Source organism: Sus scrofa, chromosome 1 (genome assembly GCF_000003025.6).
Source record: "Sus scrofa isolate TJ Tabasco breed Duroc chromosome 1, Sscrofa11.1, whole genome shotgun sequence".
In the NCBI taxonomy this organism is placed as follows: Eukaryota; Metazoa; Chordata; class Mammalia; order Artiodactyla; family Suidae; genus Sus; species Sus scrofa.
The window spans coordinates 28,419,569-28,443,904 of NC_010443.5; the positions used below are offsets into that span (position 1 = coordinate 28,419,569).

The window sequence follows — 24,336 nt, forward strand, 5'->3', positions numbered from 1 at the left end:
AAGTCTTTCCATTGCAAATGCCTTCTCAGACTCCAACAAGTGACCTCAGCTTTTCCATGATTAGGCCAAGCTTTGCAATTAGCTTCCGGAAATGAGGTTAGGTTTTAGTTCATGTGAAGTTTTAAAAACCAATTTTTCTGCAGTTTCCAGCAGCCGGGACAGATGCTCCTGCAGTCTATCTATGTAGTCCTTTCCACTGATAACATTCTGTGAACTTGTTTTTGGTATGAAGCGTGTTCCAATTCTTCATCACTTTTCACATATTCAAAATATCAGATACTAACAAGGGTTACAATTTATTTTTACAATTGAGATATTCATATCATTCTGTATTGTTATTTTTAAAAATATGTTAAATTCTTAGTTGCATTCAACTTGCATTTTTATTTATTGTCACCCTATCACAGTTCCTGTCTTGGAAATCCATTTCCTGCCTTACCTTCCCCAGGACATTCCTTCCCTCCAAACATTAGCTTGATGGCTGAGATCCTGTTTCATGCTTGCAAACGTCCCTTAAGCTAGCAGCTTGCCTATGTAAATTTCTTAGCCTCATTTCACTCTCAACATGTATTACTTTCTCTATACCCTTTAAGATACTTCTGTATTCTAAGTGACTTCCACAGCTTCCCATATTCCAAAGCTAGATCAACCCTCCTCACCACCTCGCCTCTACCTCCATGCTTTATGAAGCCAAGCAAATTCCAGATCCCAGCCTCACAGGCCTACACAAGAAGGCTCCTTACGGCTATGTGCTGAGGAAAAAAAAAAAAAAATGGTACACCCCGAAATTCTGCAATGAAGACATAATTTTTCTAGGTATCCCATTCAGGACAACTGTCCAATGTTATGAAATTACTTTACTCTAATACAAATATAAAGATGTATTCTGACCCCATTTTTAGTCCCCAAAGTGGTCCTTTCTGGAGTTCACAATTATTTCACAATGGCTCTTATCCCCACCAAGGAGCCTCACTTCTGCTGCTAGGGCTGGGGAAGGTGTATTGTTGGGTTTCCTGAGGTCACTCTGTCCAAGAAACAGTGTTACAAGATATTGTTCTGTGTAACTGACAGCACCTCTCCTCCTATCCTGCATCATACAATTCATAAATCTGGAATTTGTGATAAGGCCCAACCCTTATTTAAAATATGTTTCAGTGGAATATCATTTTGATTTCTAAATAACCAATTCAAAACTACCATTTTGTCTCTGACATTCCTGAGATGAGACACTCTCCAGTTCTGCTTTACAAGTAGCCAAGATTATTTCAACAGTAATAGCTGTGGAAAATAATTCAATTAAACATTCTAGGGGAAAGCAGAGGCCCCAATGTAGGCCCCCCTGAAATGGCTGAGTTTTGATTTTTCTTTATTAAAGCAAATTATCTTGTAATCCATGTTACTCTTAATTCTTTTGGGGATCAGAAAACATGATCATGGAATGAAGTCTTCTAAGTAAATGAGCAAGAAAGTTCTGGTTCGGTTTTCAGTCCCCAAAGTGGTCTCTTCCCAACAAAAGACATGGATAATACTCAGCAGTACTTATTCGCTCTATTTTACAAATGAGAAAACAGAGAATAAAATAGAAATACGTGAACTGGAAATGAAATGGACACAAACTTAGTGTTTTATACTGCGTTTATACTTTAGTATAAAGCCTTAGAAGAAATTTAATCAAAATTAAAATACAAACATTTACACTATAACAGTACTGAAGGAAACCACAGTGCACTCTTAATAACACTAGAGTGAGAAGACTAAGAATGATACAAACCCAGAAACTGTAAGTGAAAAAAAACTGATGAGTGTGACCATATATAAAAAGTATTTTTAAAACCACTACATGGCAAAAAAATAACAAAAGCATTAAAAAGTCAAAAAACAAATGATGCACTGGGAATAAACATGTGCCACTGACATTCTAGGGAAGGGCTAATTTCTTTATTCCCTAAAGAACTTCCACTAATTAGTCAGGAGGAAGAAAAGACAAGCCCAACACAAAAGTGGGCAAAAATTAAAAGTAAATAGTTCCTAGTAAAGTAAATGCAGATGATTTTAAGTATATGAAAAGAAGCCCAACCTCATTTATAATAAAATAGAAATTAAAAGGACAACAGCAGACCATTTTCTATGTACAAAATTGGCAAATATCAGAGTGGATAATTTATCATTTTCAAGGTTTGGAGAAGCAGGCACTCATATTTTTGTAGTGGGAACAAATTGGCTCCCAGGAAAAAGAAAGACTTTTCTTTTTTCAAGGGCTACACCCTCAGCACATGGAGGTTCTCAGGCTACGGGTCAAATCAGAGCTGCAGCTTCTGGCCTACACCACAGTCACAGAAATGCCAGATCTGAACTGCATCTGCGACCGTTACACCACAGCTCACACCAACGCCAGATCCCCAACCCACTGAGTGAGGCCAGGAATCGAACCTGCATCCTCATGGATGATAGTCAGATTCGTTTCCCCTGCCACAACAGGAACACCAAGAAAAACTCTTTTTAACCACAAGCTTTTGTACCTTTTGCATTTTGTACCATGTGTATGTATTATCTATTCCAAAAATTGGACAAAATCTGTTCCCTGGTTTTTGAACAGAGGTACCTGAATCATACAAGACACATAATTTTTAACTAAAATCATGGGGTCAAGGATACATAGACAAATGAAGCAACATCTCTGATAAGTTTTCTCCAACAAGCCCTTTTCCTTTTAGCTGTGATGACGCACACACTCTGGGCTTTTATTACAGATGAGGCCGCTATTTGCAGAATAAGACATTTTCTATAACTCTGACCCAGCCTCAGATCTACACCCTGTGAAACTGGCTTACACCTATTGTACTAATTTTTAAACATGCCCATAGATTCTGTGATATCCTTTCTTTCAAGAGATGGAGCTTAATTCCCTTCACGTTGAGTATGGGATGGACTTAGTGACTTGCTTCTAATGAACAGGATATAGTGGAAGTGTCAGTGCATCACTTCCCAGGCTGGATCATAATAAACACTGCAGCTTCTGTCTTAGCCTCTCTCTTACAAGTCATTCCCTCTGGGAGAAGCCAGGTCCACAGCTTGAGGAAAGTGCCATGGGTAAAGAACTGAGGCCTCCAGCCAATAGATATACAAGTAAGCCAATTTATTAGTGGAGCTGTCAGTTCGAGCATCAGAGGACTATGGACTCAGTAGACACCTTGACTGAAACTCCATAATAGACCTGGAGCCAGAGCCACTCAGCTAAGCCATTCCTGGATTCTTGACTCTCAGGAATTGTGCGAGATCATAAATTGTGGTCTTAAGCTGTTAAAATTTGGTATAATTTGTTATGCTGAAACATATCTTCTGGCTGATATACATATCTTCTGCCCTCCTCCCCTCTTCCCAGAGAGCAGAAGAGTCTTGATTTCAACTCACCACACTGCTTGTTCTTCTGCTTGGTCCCTCGCCAGGGACGATGAACTCAGGTAGCCTCTACAGCAAGAAGTGAGAGAAGAAGAGGTCAAGAGAGGTGATATAATCACTATAGGTTCTGGCAGAAGAGGGAGAAAACATGAGAGAAAAACATGTCAGAACATTCCTTACACAATTCTCAAATTACTAGATAATAACTTTTCTCAGAACCTGCTGACTTCAACAAATCTAGTTCGCTTTTCTCAGGATACATCCAACCATTTACTTCCCCAACTGCATTTCATCTTCTTCCCAACCCAGGTGGTATGTACTCTTAGATAAGAGCTAGAAATGTGGGAAGATTCATGGTTTACATTATATTGCCATACCAACAAAGAAAGCATATGCTAGTATACTTAGCTATTTTTTTCTAAACTGCTCTTTGTTGTAAGTATGGAAATTGCGTTCCAATAAATTTCACTGTACACATTCTGGGATTCACAGTCAATAGAGTATGTAGCATTCAACAGCTTGCCTTATGAGGCCTTTATAATCTCCCCTCCCTGCCCCCTCTCCCCATGATTTGGTAATACTATTTCTGCAAATTTCTGTGTCACTCAACGCAACTGCACTTTTTAAAGATTCTAGAAACCTTTTGGAAGTTCAAAACTGAAAGACATGTATTTCACAACGTAAGGGCCAATCCTAAACACACAGGAAAGCATGGAACTGCAAAATCATTCCCTTTGGCAGGCACACTTCTATTTTTTCAGTTTGCTTACTACTAGCAAAACAACACTGTCCAGGCATTCTTTCTGCTGAGACTCACACATCCTAGTTTGTCCTGTGGCCCAGCTGCTATTATACCTAACAGAGGAAGGAAACCAGCAACCTTGTTCCTACCAACCAGTGATGTTTGGACTCACACCTTCCTACCAGTGGAGCCCCTATCCAGAGTGCCAGAGGGGAAGCTGTACCCACCAAACTGCCACCATGCTTAATAAGCTCTCATCTAGTTTCTGGTTAACATACGATTTCACTACCAAGGCCACTGACTTTCCTTTGAACTCTTACCTGCATGGCTGGGAGACGATTCCATAAGCCGAGAGGATATGCCTACTTCTGTATGCCCAGCATTTCTCTCTCGGACATTTTCCCCTCCTATCAGGCTGGTCCTAAAGGCTGCACTTATTATGCTCTTGGAGCATCCTGATTTGAGCTGCAAAGTAGCAGAGGCCCAGCCTCTGAGGGGAATACAGGGATCCTAGCTCTGGAACTAAGTGTCTTCCCACCACCCTCCCTATCCACCACAGTCCTGGGATTGAGTCCCCAGCATACTCTGTACCCAGCCACACTCCCATTACATCCATTCCCCCCAAACTGAAACTGACTCTAGTGATCCTTCCATGCAGAGGCTGCACACAAAAACTTAGTCATTTTCCCCAACAGTCACAATAGGAAAAAAATGTACCAGTGCTTCAGAAGTTTTGTTTAAAAAAAAAAAGCAGGACGTGGGTGGAGGGGGGACTTCCCATCTTAGCTCAGTGGTGGTAAAGGAACCTGACTAGTATCCATGAGGATGCAGGTTCCATCTCTGGCCTCTCTCAGTGGGTTAAGGCTCTGGTGTTGCCCTTAGCTGTGGTGTAGGTCCGGCTCGGATCCCACATTGCTGTGTGATGTAGGCCAGCCGCTACAGCTCCAATTTGACCCCTAGCCTGGAAACTTCCATATGCCACAGGTGTGGCCCTAAAAAGCAAAAAAAAAAAAAAAAAAAAAAAAAGCAATTTTTGAAAAAGAGAAAGAGAAGAAGGAGAAAAAAGGGAATATGAATAGTACACACACCCTCTTTAAACAAATTGCTGAAGAGCAAAACAGAGCACAAAATAATGGGAGCCCTCCACCACCACGACTGCCTCCCAGGGGGAAAAAAGTGGTAAGGAGAAGCAAAAACGTGTGGACATGTGAGTTGGTTATTTTAACGGTTTGCTTTTTTTTTTTTTTTTCACATCAGGCATGTTTTCAAATACCATCAGGAGGAATAAAAAATAATTATGCATACCTACTTCATAAGCACTTCTGCGGTGGTACTGTCCTACCAGCATAACAATAATCTGCGTGCCTCTGTTCACAAAGTTTCCATAGCTCGCTGCCGTGCACGACACCAAAAGTCTAAGCCTCTGCCTGTCCCCTCAGGCCTCTGTCAGCTTCTGACACACCCCTGACATTCTCGCCCTCCCATTCCCACCAGGCCCTACGCTCTTACACACAGAACGACGTCGAAGTCTCGAACGGCGCCATGCTCTTCTGTCTCTTGGCCTTTGCACACTCCGTACTTCCTGAAACGCCCATCCTTGCCATCATTGCACCTCTCCCATCCCCCACCTTCTTTAGCTGCCAATCTGGCTCATTTTTCACCGCTGGGCCTCCGAGTCAGGTCCTCAAGGAAGGCTTTCCTGCCCTGAAAGAGGTGGGCATCCCCTGCGCTTCACTTCGTGCTGGGCGCTCACCTGCAAACACGCACCTGCTTCCACTTCAGCAGTCAGACGGCTTCCTAACGTCGGAGGCCCAGTCTGTACTCTTGTTTGTAGCCCGGAAACCACAGGGAAGCGGCCGTCAAATCCACATCACTGGCCTTCAGCTTTGGTAGTTAAGGTGGTCACGAGATTTGCGTGTCCTCCAAGTGGCATGAAGCCTAAACAAGATGTTTGCCTGAGTTATTTTCTAGGCACATGGTGTCAGCAGCGGCCAGCTGGAGCTGAGCTGGTTAAGACTGGCTAAGACCACCAACCCTCCAACTGGGCATGCGTGAGGTTCTGCCCCGTGACCTTTTGACGTCAGAGGGCTGAAAACTCCACCCTCCCATGATGCCACGTGCCTCCGCTTTTGCAGAGGCCTAGGACTTAGCCTGGCGAGGGAAATAATTGTGCACCTTTTTCCAATCGCTTCCCCCACGCCCCCCTCCCCCTACGACTGCACTGCTTGCTGATTGACTGATTGATTGATTGTTTGGCTTTTTAGGGCTGTGCCAAGGGTATATGGAACTTCTCAGGCTAGGGATGGAATTGGATGTAGCTGCTGGCTTACACCACAGCCACAGCAATCCTGAATCTAAGCTGCCTCTGCGACCTACACCACCGCTCACGTCAATACCAGATTCTTAACCGACTGAAGCGAGGCCAGGGATTGAACCCGCGTCCTCATGGATACTAGCCAGTTCGTTACTGCTGAGCCATGATGGGAACTCTGTGCTTTTTTATTCTTTATCTCATTCACATCCTGACCCCCTTGCCTCCTGAGAGGTGGATCTGAGACGTGTTCTCTCTTCTTCCTTGGCTACCTTGTGAATAAACCCCTTTCTCTGTTGCAAACCTGTGTCTCGGCACTTTGGTTTGCTGGGCAAAACAAATCAGGTTCGAGTAGCAGCTCTGCTGACAGAAACAGTGGCTGGCACTTAAAAAACTGTTCATAGGCATTGAGTGAAAGGGTGGGTGGATGGATAGATGGATGGATGGTGAGGAGCAAGAATTTGTCAAGTTTTCCCAAAGTAGCAGCTACTGCGATACAGTGCTCGGTTTTAGAGAACTATTTTTTACATACATAGTCTCAGCAAAAAGATAAGGAAAGTGAGGCTCAGAGAGGTATAATCATATGTTAAGTTCATGCATTAGTAAATAGTAGAGGTGGAAAATAATAGTAACAGCAATAGCAAGTAGTAAAGCAGGTGCATTTGACTCCAAAATTGTCTTTTCACAGCACCATAATTTTTATTCTCCTTAGCATAGCCATGGCAGAGATGATATATTTAACAGGATATTTTAAACAGAAATATCCTGAAAAAATAATAATTTAAGGAGCTACCATAGCTTTAAAAAAAAAAAAAAAAGATTAACACTTAAGGACCTTTGCATTGCATCTGTTTCACTCCAATAACTTACCAAACTATAAGGTGGCCTCCTGAAGGATTTACCTGTCAGGAAGTCATACCTGAAAATGATTTGATGTCTGGTTCATTTCTCACTACAGAGCAGTATAAATCTTATCACCAAGCACACACAGATGACTAGTTTTTAAATCAAGTTTGTCTTAACACAGATTGATGGTCTATAGGATCACCAACCGTATAGGAACAGTGGACAGGAAGAGGCTAAGAGACAGAGTTGCCTAGTTTCCAAGTGTGCAGGGCTAAGGGCTCTGGTCTTGATTGCCAGGATGCCACCTGAAGCCTGGTCTGAAAAGTAAGCCAGTGGGCACCTTTCTCTTCCAGATGCAAAAGCCTGTTAGCTATGACAAGCTGCAGCATCCTGAAATAGTGGTTAGCTGCACTGCAATTTGTTTCTAAGATGACAAAGAGCAGAAAGTACACACAGGGCAAGGTTGGGGACCCGGGTCAGAGGCCCTGGGTGATCCCAGTGCTGTCTAGGGCCTGAACTTAGTACTGCAACTTCTTTGCTTGAAAGCCCTCAATCAAGCGGGACCTCTGGGGCAGACAACTGTAATTTCAAACCACAAAAGAAAACAGAACCCTCTCAAACTTTTATTTTGCTGAGGAAGCGGATGATTTAAATAAGTCTGTTTGACACATGCCTATCTGACTTCTCAGTTCCCTTAGGTTTCTTGCAAGTCAGCCATAAAGCTATTCCCCACTTGTTCTGACAGGATTTATGCATTCTACATCTGGTATTCAGCAAGCATATTTTTCTTCCTTTTTCATTGAACTTTTGCCCATACACACATACAGGGTCTCATTTTAATAGCGGGATTATTCCCTGTGTATTTAAATACACAGGAAACAGGAAATCATCTAAAAGAACACAGTGATCTCATGGCTATATCACTTTTCCCCACAAGCCCATTTGGAATCAGAGACAAAGAGAAGATTCTGGAGCTTATAGCTTAAGAGTTTCTCAACCTGAGAGCCTGACTGACCTTAAGTTCCCTCTTCAGGTTCTTAACATAGCACAAAATAAGAAAATGAAATAGGACATTTATTTCAAGACACAAGGAAGAAAAGGATAATTGTTTGTTTGTTTGTTTTCAAAATAAATCTGTGTTCAGCTCTCAGCCAGTAAAAAGGCATTCACACATTTGGTTGGCTGACTAACTCAGGAGTCAGAAGTTTTAGGGGTAGCCCTCACCTAAGGAAGCAGTCAAGGTCCCTAGACATTCAAACATCGTTTCTCTCAGAGATGTACTGGGAATGTAGAACCCTGTGTTTACCGAGCACTAACATGCCTTGACCAGGATCCACTTCATCCTCACAAAAGCCATATAAGATAGATATTATTAGACCCATTTTACAGATGAAGAAACTGAGATTAAACTCCTAAAGACAATATATTTTAAGGGAGAATGTTTCTCCCAATTAGCAATTCTTTCCATGGCACAGGTTTTCACACAGCATCCCGGGGAAAAGGCTTGAGGGAAGAAAAAACAAAAAAACCTCTTCTTACAGCACTCTGGCAATGCAACTTCTAGGCTAGCTCCCTGAGTCTAGGCACCAAAGATTCGCAAAGCAATAGCTCTGATAATGGCATCTCTAGAAGTCTCTTCTCCATCAAAGAACAAAGAAATTAGGTTCTTATATATGTCAGGGTATTCTATTACTTTATTTTTTATTTTTTTATTAAAGTTTAGTTGGTTTACGATGTTGTGCCAATTTTTGCTGCACAGCAAAGTGACCCAGTTATATTATACAGAATGTGTGTGTGTATATATATGTATATGTTATTTTTCTCATATTATCTTCCATCATGTTCTATCTCAAGAAATTGAATATAGCTAACTCTCTGTGCTATACAGTAGAAGCTCATTGCTTATACATTCTAAAGGTAATAGTTTGTATTTACTAATCACAAACTCCTGGTCCATCCCTCTCTCCCTTGGCATCCACAAGTCTGTTCTCTATGTCTGTGAGGCTATTCTACTACTTTAAATATTAATATCTCTTTTTAGTACTTATGTCAACTCTGTTAACTTGAATGTTTGATTAATCTGAATATTTTATTTCCCAATTATGCCAGAGAATAAGACATTTGTGAAAGCAGGATGCCTTTGACCTGCCCCTGAAACTACCACCACCTATTCCCAACTCTTTAGTGATGCCAAGGTTCCCCCCTTTCATTTGATTCACACATTTTGCTGGTTCTTACCCCAGTTCCTTTTCTGCTAATTCTTCTTTCCCATTTATTTGAAGCTGTCACCATCACAACCTGGTTCAAACCTCCCTCAAAACTCCATTATTGGCTCTATGTGGATTTTAGCTCCTTAAACGTGCCCTCTAATTCAGTCTACTACTCCAGAACTACATTACTTTGAACCTACCCTCAATATTTTGTAACTAATCTCTGGTCATTTTCCCTGTAGCATTCTTTATCTCCCTAGCCTTATTAAAATTCTTTGCAGGGTGGAACAGCATCGTTGCTATTTTGAATCTTGAAAGCAGGTGTGCTTAAAGCCACGTAGAGGCAGTGATGTGCTACAGCTGGGTTGTGTCTGTTTGGAAGAGCCCATTGTGTGTGTTAACACTGCAGACTCTTCCCAACTCAGTTTTCAGTGACATCATGTTGATAGCTTGAACTTGGCCATTGTGGGAGTATTTATATCATGGAAATTAGCAAATGCTGCAAATCAAGGCTTCGTTTTCCTCCTTTGGAGAGCCAGTTGACCAGCACAATGTCCTCGCTGCTCAAAGTATGGTTCACAGGACAGCAGCATCTACATCACTTGGGAGCTTGATAGAAATACGAAATCTAGCATCTCACATCCAGCCTCCTGAATCAGATTTTTGCATTTTTTAACAAGAGCTTCAAGTGATGTGTTTGCATCAAAAGGTGAAACAGGGCACTTCTAAAGTCACCTCTTAAAATCTTTAATTGATTCATTATACATAGATGGTGCTCCATAAGTTAGTTACACTGATTGAAATCCACAATGTGAAACTGTTTCAATTCTCAAGGCTGCTTGCCAAAGGCTGAGATTTGTCCTATTTACATGGTTATTGCTTGTAAAACTCTGGATAACTTGTTTTTTAAAGTTTGAAATGGGATGATGTCCAAAAGCTGGAAGAAATCTGGATTTTTAATACTAAATTAAGGACACACCAAACTAATAAAGGAAATTAAAAGGATTTTCAGACATGGGATGTCTAAAAGATTTGAGAAGGGACATGGGAATCTTGTTTTTACCTGCAACTTTGATGGGCTTAAGGTACCAAATATATGCACAAATTAAAGAAATTTTGAAACCATGGGCTAATATTAAGAAAGCAGCTGTAACATCTCTTATTAATGGCTTCTCCAGTGCAGTAAAAACTGAGTAAAAATCCTGGGTAAAATATTAAGAATAAGCCCCAGAGCACACATGAAACTTGCAATATCAAATTCCAACCTGCCCATAACAGAAAGGTCTGAAAAGCTGCATCAGATGAATATTTTGAGGAAAAGTCTCAATTATTGACAAAGAATGAACTTAAAATCAAGATGCTTGGGTTCAAATCCCAGCTCTGCCGCTTTACCAGCTATGTGATTACTCTGTATCTCTGTTTCTTAAGTGTAAAATGGAAGTGTAAGAATATTGCCTACCTCATTGCGTCTGGTGGGTATAACACCCACACCCACTGGTCACTTGTGGTTTGTGGTTTGTGGTATGGCCCAGACATCAGGAGTCCCAGGTAATTTTAATGGGCAGCCAAGATTGAGAACCACCAGTCCAAGGGCATGTTAAACAGACATAAGAAACAAGCATGTAGAAATTTGGAGGAAGCAGACTGACAAATTGTAATGGTTTCTATATGACTTACCTTGTTGTTTCTAGGGTTGGCCTGCTTGCTCTCTGAGTCTGGAATCTTGATGAGGATGTGCTTATCCGAGGTTGATCAGCATGGGGGGTATGAAGGCGGAGGTCTCTATTTCCCATAGCTTGACTCCCCAAAGACTCATTTGACTTGAAAGTCAATTAATCATTTACATGAGCACTATCTCTTTCCAAAAGGAACACCTTCCTGGGAAACCAACTGAACATCACAGAACTATTTGACAAACCCATGAAATCAGAAAGGGTTCAGGAGTCTGTAAGAGGGGCATGGCCTTCAAGCAGTAATAACCTAGAGTCTACGATCTAGACTGATGGTTCTCAAACTTTGCTAAATGTTTTATCACCTGGACAGGGCCATACTGCAGACCAACTGAATCAGAACCCAGGGGGATAGGATCCAGGCATCAGCAGTTTTAAAAAACTTTCCAGGAGTTCCTGTCGTGGCACGGTGGTTAATGAATTTGATTAGGAACCATGAGGTTGCGGGTTCAATCCCTGGCCTTGCTCAGTGAGTTAAGGATCTGGCATTGCCATGAGCTGTGGTGTAGGTCGCAGATGCAGCTCGGATCCCGCGTTGCTGTGGCTCTGGCGTAGGCTGGTGGCTACAGCTCCAATTCGACCCCCTAGCCTGGGAACCTCCATATGTCACAGGAAGCAGCCCTAGAAATGGCAAAAAGACCCTCCCCAAAAATAATAAAAATAAATAAATAAATACTTTCCAAATGATGCCAAAGGGCATTCAAGTTTGGGAACCAAGGAAATTATTATTCTTCCCTTATGCTCCTAAACTCCTCTTTTCAACATTTCAGTTCATCTGATAATACTTAAATTTACACTAAAAGTACTTGTAACATATAGGAAATGTGTTAATATGCTCTAATTCCCAACACCCCAAATGTCTATAAGATTCTCTTTTGATACAGATTCTTCTAAATAATGAGACTGTAATTAATTATTGAATTCATATAATCTATTATCTGTGAATGTATTCCAAATATCAGAATTATGGGAAGTATTTGTTTATACTTGATTTTTAGAAGACAGGACTCAGGCATTTGAAACTAATTTGCAGTTACAGTACATATCTTATAAAACTACAGAAGAAAAGTGAACTATCACAAGGTTTTGTGACTCATTATACGACACAGTATTGCAACTACAAATGATCAAATTGGCATGAAGAATTAGCAGTGCATCGTGTCACCTGGTTGTAACAGAAATGCTTTGTCCTTTGAAGAATCTGTAGAAAAAAGAACTTCTGCTTCTCTCTCATGTTCATTACAAAGTGCAGTGAATTGCAAATAATAGGTACTTCATAACATTTAAGGATTAAATTGCCTTGAACCCCTTCTCTCTAAGACTAAAGCAAAATCAACAAAGCAGGTCTATCATTGTGAGGTCTCGGGCTTTGCTTCCTGAGTATATTGTGAATGTTACATGCATACATTATTTGAGTGATGTTAAGCATGAGCGTTTGGAATTGAGGTTTAGAGCACCCTATATTGTCCACAGAAGACAATATTAACTTTAATATTGCTAATTAAATTTAATATTTCTCTCAACTTTAATATTGCTAATTAAATTCTCAGGCAGTATCACAAATACAGCCTTCTAAAGGTCTCCACCTCTCCTAACTGGCTCTGCCCTTTCTTGCTTCTACTCTTCCCACTACAGGTTCCTTGATTCAAGAAACTTTAGGCAATGCTGGGAGTTATGGTGATCAGAGTTCCATTATCATAATGGTCTAGTCATTGCCTAGCTGCATATTCGGTCTCCATTTAGAATCAGAAAATTCAGTGAAAAGATTCTTTTTGTTGTTGTTGTTGTTGCTATTTCTTGGGCCTCTCCAGCGGCATATGGAGGTTCCCAGGCTAGGGGTTGAATCGGAGCTGTAGCCACCGGCCTACGCCAGAGCCACAGCAACGCGGGATCCGAGCCGCTTCTGCAACCTACACCACAGCTCGCGGCAACGCCAGATCGTTAACCCACTGAGCAAGGGCAGGGACCGAACCCGCAACCTCATGGTTCCTAGTCGGATTCGTTAACCACTGCGCCATGACGGGAACTCCAGTGAAAAGATTCTTAACCCTGATTGGGACTTTGAGGCAAAATGAAGACCTTAAGCTCTTTATGATTTTTGTGAAAATATACATATGTAATGATGGAAAAAATGAAGAGGATGATGAGTTCTCATTTTTCCATCCTTCATATCAAATCATTTCTTTATCATGTATTTGTCTGTTGTTTGAAAATAATAAAATAAATGATCTTCATGAACACTGATTTTAACCTCAAATAATTAATACATTATTAATTAATACATTCTATTTATATTATGTTTATTATAGTCTATTCTATTTATATCATAAAGAATATATTTAAAATTTTTATAACATTTTTTCAACTTAACATATCCAACATACTATTACTTTTATGTGTATTCAGTATAAAAGTTGAGATATTTTACATTTTTTGTTTCTAATTCTTTGAAATCTGGTATATATAGCACATATCAATTCAGACCTGCCATTTTTCAGGTGCTCAGTGGCTGCATGGAGCTAGGGACTATTACAGTGGACAGTGTAGTTTTAGGCTATTTAGTGCCTATCTTTTAAGCCTCAGCTTATTTGTTCCCTCCTCCCAGAAGTCACCTCTTCCTGTCTTCACATGCTACTGATAAGATGCCCACTCTATGTCTTTTTCCATCATTAGTGCAGATCTCTGTGTACAGAACTGAGAGTAGGGGCTGTATTTCCTTCCACCTTTAAATCTTTCCTACTGCACCTGCCAGTGGGTACCAAATACATATTTTCTGAACGAAAAATGGTCAGAAATGGTCCTAGGTCACAGAGTTAGTTGCAAAACTTGAATAATAATGCCATGTGTGGTCTCCCACCACAGAGCTCATTTTATAGTTGCTGCCCCATTAAGACCATAGGTCATCGAGGATCTCAGCTCATGGTGGATTCTGGCTGGAGAACTAGATCCTGGATCTATCTTGATAGCAGCCATTGTTCACTGAGCCCTTGCCAGGCGCTGGCACTGTGGTAAGGGTTTTGCATATATTCTCATCTCTATTCCCATCACGTGGGCTCTATTGCTATTAGTCCTGCCTTATAGATACAAACGAGCCTCCACAAGGTTGTAGCTTGTAAAAGAGATTGCTAAGATTAGGATCAGGTTTTTCTAATGTTAAAGCATTGTTCTTAAATAAACAGCTCCTTTAAAAGATAACTTCTTATGTGTCCTCAAATAAGTTCCACCCTCTCTTTAGGCTTTGGTTTCCCCAACTATAAAGTGACAAGTTGGAGTAGTCAGGGGAAGCTGCAGGGTTATATTAACTCTAAGGTCTTAGAGCCTTTGGTAAAAAATTTTAAGACTGATGTAGCACAAGCAGTGCCTGGGCCCACAGATTGTATATTTAGGCAAGAAAGCAAAAGTCATACGTAATGTTAGTGACTATGAACTGACCACTTAAAAAGAATCAGTTCCCCTTCGAACATTTCTCCTCGCTAACATCAGTATCTAATCCTAACCAGTGAGTCATTATACACAAAAGATAGGCCTTTTGCTGATTTTTTACACATAAGTCTATGCAAATTCAATCCAATATAAATGGACTGCAGAGAGAAGTTTAATATCTTGAAGATCGAGGATTTCATGTACTCAAAGCTATTGGCAACATGGGATCTGGCAGGCTTAAGGCAGTTAACTATAAAAAAGAAAAACCAGCAAGGGCTAAGACACAAACATTTCTTTAAAAATGAATTAAAGCCCTCACAGTTAACAAAAATGATTCTTTGTGCTGTATAATTCAATGAGGTGAAAGATGTTGATTATGCTGTCATACTATTTTGAAAAAATTATGCTTGCTGTTTTGTTCAAATTATCAGTATGTAGTTGCAGTTAGAACTTAAAAATTAAATATGAGAAACTTTGTAAATTTCAATTTCATTTTTTAAAGTAGAACTTACACCAAAAAAAATTTTTTTTTTTTTTTTTTTTGGTCTTTTTACCATTTCTTGGGCTGCTCCCATGGCATATGGAGGTTCCCAGGCTAGGGGTCTAATCGGAGCCATAGCCGCTAGCCTACACCAGAGCCACAGCAACGCTGGATCCAAGCCGTGTCTGCAACCTACACCACAGCTCACGGCAACGCCGGATCGTTAACCCTCTGAGCAAGGCCAGGGATCAAACCCACAACCTCATGGTTCCTAGTCAGATTTGTTAACCACTGAGCCATGACAGGAACTCCTCAAAATTTTTTAATCTACAGTTCACTTTGAAATTTCGTCCCATGTTTTTAAAAAGTGGAGTCACTCTAAAGGCCCTATATCCTAGTTCTAATTATTCTCAGCTAACAAAGTTGGTCTGGCTTATAGGTAGCCTTCTCTTGGCCCAGAAGATGAGACTAGAGGTGAGGACTAAGGTCAGGGCCACATCCAGCTGGAGCTCAGGTTCGGGCAGATGAAGCAGTGAGAGTCAGCCTTCTATGAATGGAGGGTCCTAAATGTGACTCAGTCCCATTTGGTTTGGGGCAGAAATAAATAAGCACTGAGATGTTCCCCCCTATGTTATTGGTAAAAATGGAGAAATGATACAACCTAACAGCCCAACCATAGGGGGCCGGTTGAGACTGCTATTGACCTCTTTTTTAAAGATTTTTAAAAAGCAATTTTGCATTTATGGTAAAGTTAAAAGTACCGAGATTTTCCACGTACCCCCTGTCCCGACATTTGGAAAGTCTCCCCCATTATCAACACCCCCACCAGAGGGGGACATTTGTTACAACTGATGAGCCTACACACTGACATATCATTATCAACCCAAAGCCCATAGGTAACATTAGGTTTCACTCTTGGTGTTGTGCATCCAATGAATTTGAACAAATCTATAATGACATAAATGTAAGATCATATAGTATTTTCACTGCCTTAAAAATCCTCTGTGTGCTGCCTATTCATCCTTCCCCCACTCTCCCAATTCCTGGCAATCAACCACCGATCCTTCTACTTGTCTCCATAGTTTTGTCTTTTCCAGAATATCATGTAATTGAAATCATACAGTTCATAATATTTTCAGATTGGCTTCTTTCACTTAGTAATATATATTTAAGTTTACTTCATGTATTTTTAATGGCTTAATAGCTCATTTCCTTTTAGCTGAATAATATTTCATTGTCTGTTTATAATAACACAGTTTATTCATTCACCTACTGAAGAATGTCATGGTTGCTTCCAAGTTTTGGCAGTTGTGACTAAAACATTGATATGCAGGTTTTCGTATGGACATAACTTTTCAATTTCTTTGGGTAAATACCAAAGAGAGGGATTGCTAGATGTTATAATGAGATTATGTTCATTTTTGTAAGAAACTACCAAACTGCCAAACTGGCTATATAATAAGCATATATTATATATTCAGTAAATATAATGCATGAGGTTCACCCAAAGGAATTAAATTCAAAATCTTGGAGCATGAAGGGAGGGTGAAAGGGGAAGATCCAGAAATATTTACTTTTATAAGCCCTCCAAGGTGAGTCTTCTTTATCAAAAGTTGAGAAACTTTGGAGTTCCCTTGTGACACAGTGGGTTAAGGATCCAACAGCGTCACTGCAGTGGGTCAGGTTGCTGCTGTGTTCGATCTCTGACTCAGGAATTTTCACATGCAGCCAAAAAAAAAAGTTGAGAAACTTTGAAGCTTTGCTATAATTTAGTGCCCTACATATTTTATTGCTTAAGAGTTTAGAGTGACACCAACCTCCTTAATTTTTCTAGCAGCATGGCATATGTGTATTTAGAGGGATCAGAAAGTTGCTTCTCTTACTAAAATACATTGTAAAGGCCTATATTTTCCATTTGGAGGAGAATTATAAATAATAGCAACAGAAAGTTGGAAGTAAGCTTACAATGCAGTGAGTTCATCCCCTACTATTCCATTTTGAGGAGTACAGGACCTATAGTGAAGTTTACAAAACCTTTCCCAGTAATATACTCTGTAGTTAAGATAATTTAATTCAAAACAGTTTATATTAACCTTGTTTCTTTTTTCTTTTATTATGCAAAATTCTGAGTTTAAAACATTGTTTTAAACAAATATAAAATCCAGTATTTAAGCCTTTATTGAAAACAGGGGAAAAAAGCATTGACCATATCCTTCTCTTAAACAGATCTGCTCTAAATATTATAAGCATTTCAGAAGTCATAGTTCCCAAGCTTTATTCCTTTGCCAGTCAATATTTAAGCATTCATCTTAATGCAAACAGGGGTTCCAGGCATACGGGATAATTTGTGACATGCCTCCAGATAGCCAGCAACAGGCTCCAAGCTTGCACAAAGACAAGTTGGGTTGAAGTGTGGGGTAAAGAAACCATAAAGTATAGAGGTAGGATGGGCCAGCTAATAATGGGCTTGGGAGTCATTGGTTTTTTCATTTACATTTAATCCATATCAGATGTGTCCACATTCAGACAGTAGTTGGCACCCATTCTTTTAAATCTAAGATTAGTGGTGATAATATAGTATCTAGAAAGCGAGGCTTAGAAGAAATTTATTATCAAATTATTATGTATAGACACATGGGAAGAGTTTGAGTTTAGACTATTGGCACCATGTTCCCCTCTAATCCCAGTAAAACAGAAATTCTCTAAGAGAACCCGGGACAAATATGTCTCCTAATGTAGGGTCATGAATAGAACGATAGCGAGAATTTCACAGTAGTTTAAGATGACTTATGACTTGGGTAAGTTAATTCACCCTTTTGAATTTCAGTTTTCCCCATTTGCAAATGGGAAATAACAATTGTCATAATTTCATAGGGTTATTTATGCATTAAATGAGAGATTTGTGGAGTTCCCATTGTGGCACAGTGGAAACAAATCCAACTAGTAACCCGAGGTTGTGGGTTCGCTCCCTGGCCTCGCTCAGTGGGTTAAGGATCCGGCGTTGCCATGAGCTGTGGTGTAGGTCACAGACGCGCCTCGGATCCTGTGTCGCTGTGGCGTAGGCTGACAGTTGCAGCTCGGATTCAACCCTTAGCCTGCGAACCTCCATATGCTGTGGCTGCGGCCCTAAAAAGAAAAAAAAGAGAGAGAGATTTGTGAAGTATAAGAACACAACTCTTCATAAGAAGTTATATAATAAATGTTAGCTATTATTTTTATTAAAGTACTATCATCCAATAGATGGTGGCATCATGTGTTTTACTCACAAAGTAGGGGGGTAGGGGTTGGGAAATGTCCGGAGTATTTGAATTTAGAGTTAAAGGTTATTTACATACATCTCTGACTACAAAGGTCTTTACCTTACCTGAATTTTATTTTCATCATAGATTCCATTACTATAAAAAGATATCCCTTAAATTTCTACCAAATTACACATCCAGGACTTTTTACAACAGTGTGATTATTTTTAATTTGAAGGTGCCCTTGGGTGTTCCCATGTTCACAGGCAAAGCCAAAGACCTCAAAAGTGTTCAAGGTTTGATTGGCTGTTCATGCTGGAATGTAATTTGCATCACATATCTTCCTGAGTTTCCATGAACTAGAACTCAGAAATTGTTCCCTGTGAAAGTAACTCAGAATCAGCTGGTTGTTAGTTCATGTACTAAGAACCAAATTCTAAACAAAGCTCCACAAAAGTGGCTTAATTTCCCCACTGGTTTAAGGAAGCTTCTTTTGGGGGGGCACAAACATATTCCTTTCAGACATTATCTATAATATTAATTCTATACTACTTGAAATAAATTCTTTTTGTTCTCCTTCAGTGACCTAGGACCTGTATGAAATCTCTCTGGCCTTGTCAATTCATGAATCAGAATAAAATGATTAAGCAAAAAACAAAGGAAAACAAAATTTAAAAAAAAATCTTGTTTTTCTGAGTGCGTGGATCTGTTTCAATTAAATCTAAAAAAAAAACTAAAATACTAAAAATTGGTTTCTTTGTTTTTTGTTGTCGTTGAGTTATAGGAGTGCTTTATATACTTTGGCTATTTGGATATATAATTTGCAAATATATTCTTCCTTACCACAAAGAGATAATCACCTCATACCCATTACAATAGCTATTATCAAAAAATACGAAAAATAACAAGTGTTGGAGAAAAGGGGACCTTCATATACTTTTGACAGGAATGTAAACTGATGCAGCCACTGTGAAAGCTGGTATGGAGATTCCTCAAAAAATTAAGACTAGAACTACCATATGACCTGACTATTATCCTCTGGGTATTGATCTTATGAATATGAAAACAGTAATTGAAAAGATATGTGCACCCCAATGTTCACCACAGAATTATTTACAACAGCCAAGGTACAGAATCATCCTAGGTGCCCATCAATGAATGAATTGATAAAGAGGTTGTGATATACATACATATATAATGATATATAGTGATATATATGTAATATCACATATATATATAATGGAATACTACTCATCAATAAAAAAAGATAAAATCTTGCGATTTGCTACAACATGGATGGACTCATAGGTATTATACTAAGTGAAATGTCAGATGAATAAAGACAAATACTGTACAGTTTTACTCATATGTGGAATAACAAAACCCCAAAATATCCAAAGCAAACCAAACCAAAACAAACACATAGATACAGAGAACAGATTTGTGGTTACCAGAGAGGAAGGGGGCTAGGGGTGAGGCAAAATGAGTAAAGGAACTCAACTGTGTGGTGGCAGATAGAAACAAAACTTTTGGTGGTGAATCTCATATAGACAGTATAGACATGAATCAAAACATAAGGTTGCACACATGAAACTTTTTTTAAAAATTAAAATAAAGTAAAATACTATAAAATTATTCATATTCTACGGTCTTTCATTTCAATCTTCTTATTTGAGTGCCCAGTTCTATGTATCTATCACTATAGAGAAATTCAAGATGCTTAAGAAATGGCCCCAAATTCGAAAGATTTATAATCTCACTAGAAGACAAATAGTCAGAAAGCAATTATGAAAAGTATGATCAAGAATCAAATGGATGTCAAAGGAGTACAGATAAGGAACTGATAAGGGGTTAACTTGGTTTGTGGAGGGGAAAGGGCATTGAAGAGTTTACTTTCAGCAAGCCCTCAAATTCTGGGAGTTTGCAAAAGGCAGAGATACCTGAAGAGATTATTCAAAATGGAGATAACAATAGGAACAAAGGACTGTATATTTAGACAGACAAAAAATAGTAGGCAGTTTTCCAGCTAAGATCAACTGGACACAACATTTCCAAATATATAAAAATAGGAACAACAAGAAATGTTTAGATATTAAATATATAGCAGAACATAAAAGCAAAAAAGGAAAACTCCATAGTCTAGAAATGGAGAGAATAGAATAGTGAGGCAGGAATAGGAGTAATTATCGGTCTTAAAGCCTGGCATTTTCCTGACCATTCAAGGCAGAGTCTGGCCCAGGAAAAGGTTTGCACAGCTGGAATCAGAACTCAGCTCCCTGTGCAGAACTGGCAGAACCCCAGAAAGTAATGCACAAACCAGGAAGGACCCAGACCATCTCTGCTGCCTACCCTAAGTAACTCCTGGAAATGAGCCAATAACCCCATCCTGTGAGTGCAAAAGCAGTCTTCTAGGGATATTGGAACCCCAAGACTGACCTGCACGTGGGAGTGGGAACTGGATTCCCGTTACTATTACAGATGCACTCTGAAAAAGGAACACACAAAATAATTCAGAATCAATGTGTCTTTAAGGTACCAATAGATATGCCAGTGGATATCACTCCAGGGTAGTTATTTGGATCTCCAGAAAAGATAATTGCCTCTGAAAAAAAACTCACAAACAGTAACCCTGGAACAAAATAGGACATTCAACATGAAAGATTCTTCATAGGAAACAAGGAACTAGCAACAATAGAACAATATGAAAGGGAATTTACAATCAGTACATCTACGATGTTTGTAAAGAAAGAACTTGCATTTGTACATTAAAAACAGGACATGGAGTTCCCGTTGTGGCTCAGTGATTAACGAATCTGACTAGGAACCATGAGGTTGCGAGTTCGATCCCTGGCCTTGCCCAGTGGGTTGGGGTTCTGGCGTTGTCGTGAGCTGTGGTGTAGGTTGCAGACTCGGCTTGTATCCGGCGTTGCTGTGGTCCTGTCATAGGCCAGTGGCTGCGGCTCCGATTCGACCCCTAGCCTGGGAACCTCCATATGTTGCGGGAGTGGCCCAAGAAGTGGCAATAAATAAATAAATAAATAAATAAATAAAAATTAAAAAAATAAAAGCAGGGGCTTTATAATTAAAAAAAAAAACAGGACACTATGATAGAAGCTCTAAAAAGTCAAACATTAAATTTATTTTAAATTTCAGCAAATTGATGAATTTGAAGATAGAACAGAACATCTCTGTAGCATGTCAGAGAAAGATAAAGCAAGGAAGGATATAAAAAAGAAGTCAGGAATCATTGAAACTCTTATATCTGCCTCACAGAAATTCCACAGGTGTGAACAAAGAGTGAATAGACAATATTTTAAGATGAAATGATGGAAAATTTTCCAGAAAAAAGAAAATATAAATCATTGGGTTGAAAATATCCACCAAAACTCAAGCAGAATCAATAGAAATATGAGAGGGGAAAGATTTAAGTGAGGCAAAATAACTGTTAAAGATTAGTGAGTAATGTGATTGAGAAAGTCACTTGTGGTCAAATTATAGGAGGATTTGGAAATCAGGCTAAGGAATTTCAACTTTATCTTGCAGGTTATGGGTGCTATTAAACTTGTGTCTGAGACACTAAAAAAAGTAATGTTTTAGGACATGTGAAACAGGAAGAGTGCAGTGATATTTTCCATTAAAGATCTTTCTATCCGAATTCTTATTTTATATCTTTTCTATATTTGATATTTTATTTATATTTTAGAGAGTCAAAAAAAATCTCATGTTTGCAAGAACTATCAAATTCCAAAAATATAGAAAATCAAAACAATTCAAACAAAACCTTAAGTAGCCATTTAGTCTGTATTGACCAAACCTTTTCAAATGATTCAAACAGATAAAAATATATTGCTTTTAACAATCTCTGCAAAGGGAAACATTTATTCAAGTATTTGTTAACAACAAGACCAAAGACCAAGTACAGGGTCAAGGTCTGAGGGAAGTGAGTTAATGAGCAAGGTCCTTTCCCCAAGGTGCTTGCTCATAGCCTAGTAAGGAGACAACCAAAACATCCATTAATACAACGTGGTATTTACTGTCAGAGAAGCATGCATTTCTAAACTAGTGGAAGAGGACTCCAAAATAAACCTGTGGAGGTGGGGTGGGGGGGTAGGGAGAGAACTTCTAAGAGTAGATTATGCCGAAGCTGCTTCTGAAAAGTTGAATTAGCTAAGTAGACAGCATTCTACCCCTTCAGGGCACTGCAGGTGCAGGTCATTTGTTCGGGCTGATGCACAGGGAACACAGAAGACATCCTGAAAGTGGAGCTGGAGAAAGGTAGAGAGAGGCTACTCATGAAGTGCTTTCCAAGTGCCATTCTGTAAGTTTCACTTTATACTATAGGTGATAGGAAGTCAATAAATGCCATGTAGAAGCAAACGCCAGGACTAGATTTATGTTGGACAGCGATCACTTCAGGAGCAGTATAGAGGGTAGATTACAACAGGAGGGCATGAGGTAGGGAGACCAATGGGAAGAGCAGTAAAATAATCCAAGCAAGAGATGAGGAAAACCTCAACTAAGGCTGCTTAACACTGTAGCTGGGAAGGTGAATGTTTTTGATTTTTGTTTGTTTTCTTTGTAGGGTGGAAATTTTCAACAAGTGAAACCCTGATGTAGGAAACAAGTCACTGCAGAGCTAGTGGAGGTGGAAGTTGTATCATCCTGCTCCACCTTTCCCTGCCTCCTGCAGCAGCTCCTGAGGCCCCTCTGAGAACACGGTGTGAAAACTTTCATAGAGTAGTAGCATCAGTGTTTCGACCCATATTATTTAATAACCTCTTCTTGTGTCTAATAATCTCTAGTGTCAGCTTGCTCTGCACTTTCTAAAGTAAATCTCTACAAGAGTTCATAAGAAGCCCTGCTTTATTTCTTTAGGTGTCAAATAAATACTGCACTCAATAAATCTCTCAGTGTGTCTCTAGCCTCTGTAACCATACGTCGAAATCCTTTATTGATAGTCTTGTGTAAGCAGACATTCTGCCTCTCTACTTCCTGAATCAATCTGAGGGTGATGTCTCTGGATCCAGATTGCAAAAACCGTGCAACATTTTAGATCTCACTTACTCTCATTCTATATCCTCTCCTTTAGAAGAATCATCTGCCTGCCTCTTGTCAATCTCTAGCTATAATTGTTGATTGTATACAAATAGCAAGAGCTAGCTCTGACTCTATTTTGAGCTCTGGACTTGCAGTTACTACTGGACATATTTAATTAAGCTCCACAGACACCATAACTGGCCCAAATGAACCTTATCAATCTCTACTCCACACCTGCCCCTCTGCTAGTTTTACTCACTAAGCTGAGTACACTGGTACCACTTGGTACTTACTCTATAATGATCCTGTGCCATTCTTCTCTCCCTCCCCACCAAATTGCCTTGGCTGTTTGTTGTTTCTACCACATTAAGACCACTCAGAGCTGACTGCCTTTTCTTCAACCCATAGCAACCTTCATCTAGCTACCTGAACTTACTGTGGCAGAGACTGGTGCTAGTACTCAGCAAGCATGCCCTCTGCTCTCCCTCATTTCCCAGCCTCCTGTGGTCAGGCAGAGCCACACAACTGCTTGTGATGCAGGAAAATGACATGTGTCACTTTAGTTGCAAAGCACAAAAGAGCTATTACACAACCCTATAGTTGCCTCTTTTCTAACTGCGGTGATTGCAAAAGGCATGTGTTCCAGATGATGCAGCCAAAATATGGCGGAGCCTGAGTCCCTGAGTGACATTATGGAATAGAGCTCCTGAGGCCTGCTTAGGGCATGTAGAACGAGTGGGTAATACCCTTTGGATGCACTGAGCAGCTGAGAGTTAAGCATTTTTTGTTACCACATCATAAGATAACTGATGCTAACACTTACCAATTGGTCTCGTCATCTTTAAGACAGCCCTGTTTCAGTCTTCTACACAAACCTTAGACATGATCTTTCTAAAAGGAATATATTACCATGTCATA

General features: G+C 39.7%; 1 protein-coding gene across 3 annotated transcripts in view; it reads right to left on the bottom strand.

Annotated features, from left to right (window-relative positions):
- Positions 1-6,186, bottom strand: part of PDE7B (phosphodiesterase 7B) — a 467,494-nt gene extending 461,308 nt beyond the window's left edge. The window contains exons 1-2 of one of the 3 annotated variants that reach the window (XM_021087558.1): positions 5,909-6,186; positions 3,412-3,526 (exon numbers count right to left, since the gene is read on the bottom strand). The gene's annotated coding sequence lies outside the window, so the exon portion shown is untranslated. Of the gene's footprint in view, positions 1-3,411; positions 3,527-5,894 lie in introns of all 3 variants that reach the window. The other 2 variants (XM_021087561.1, XM_021087554.1) reach the window with 2 other exon arrangements.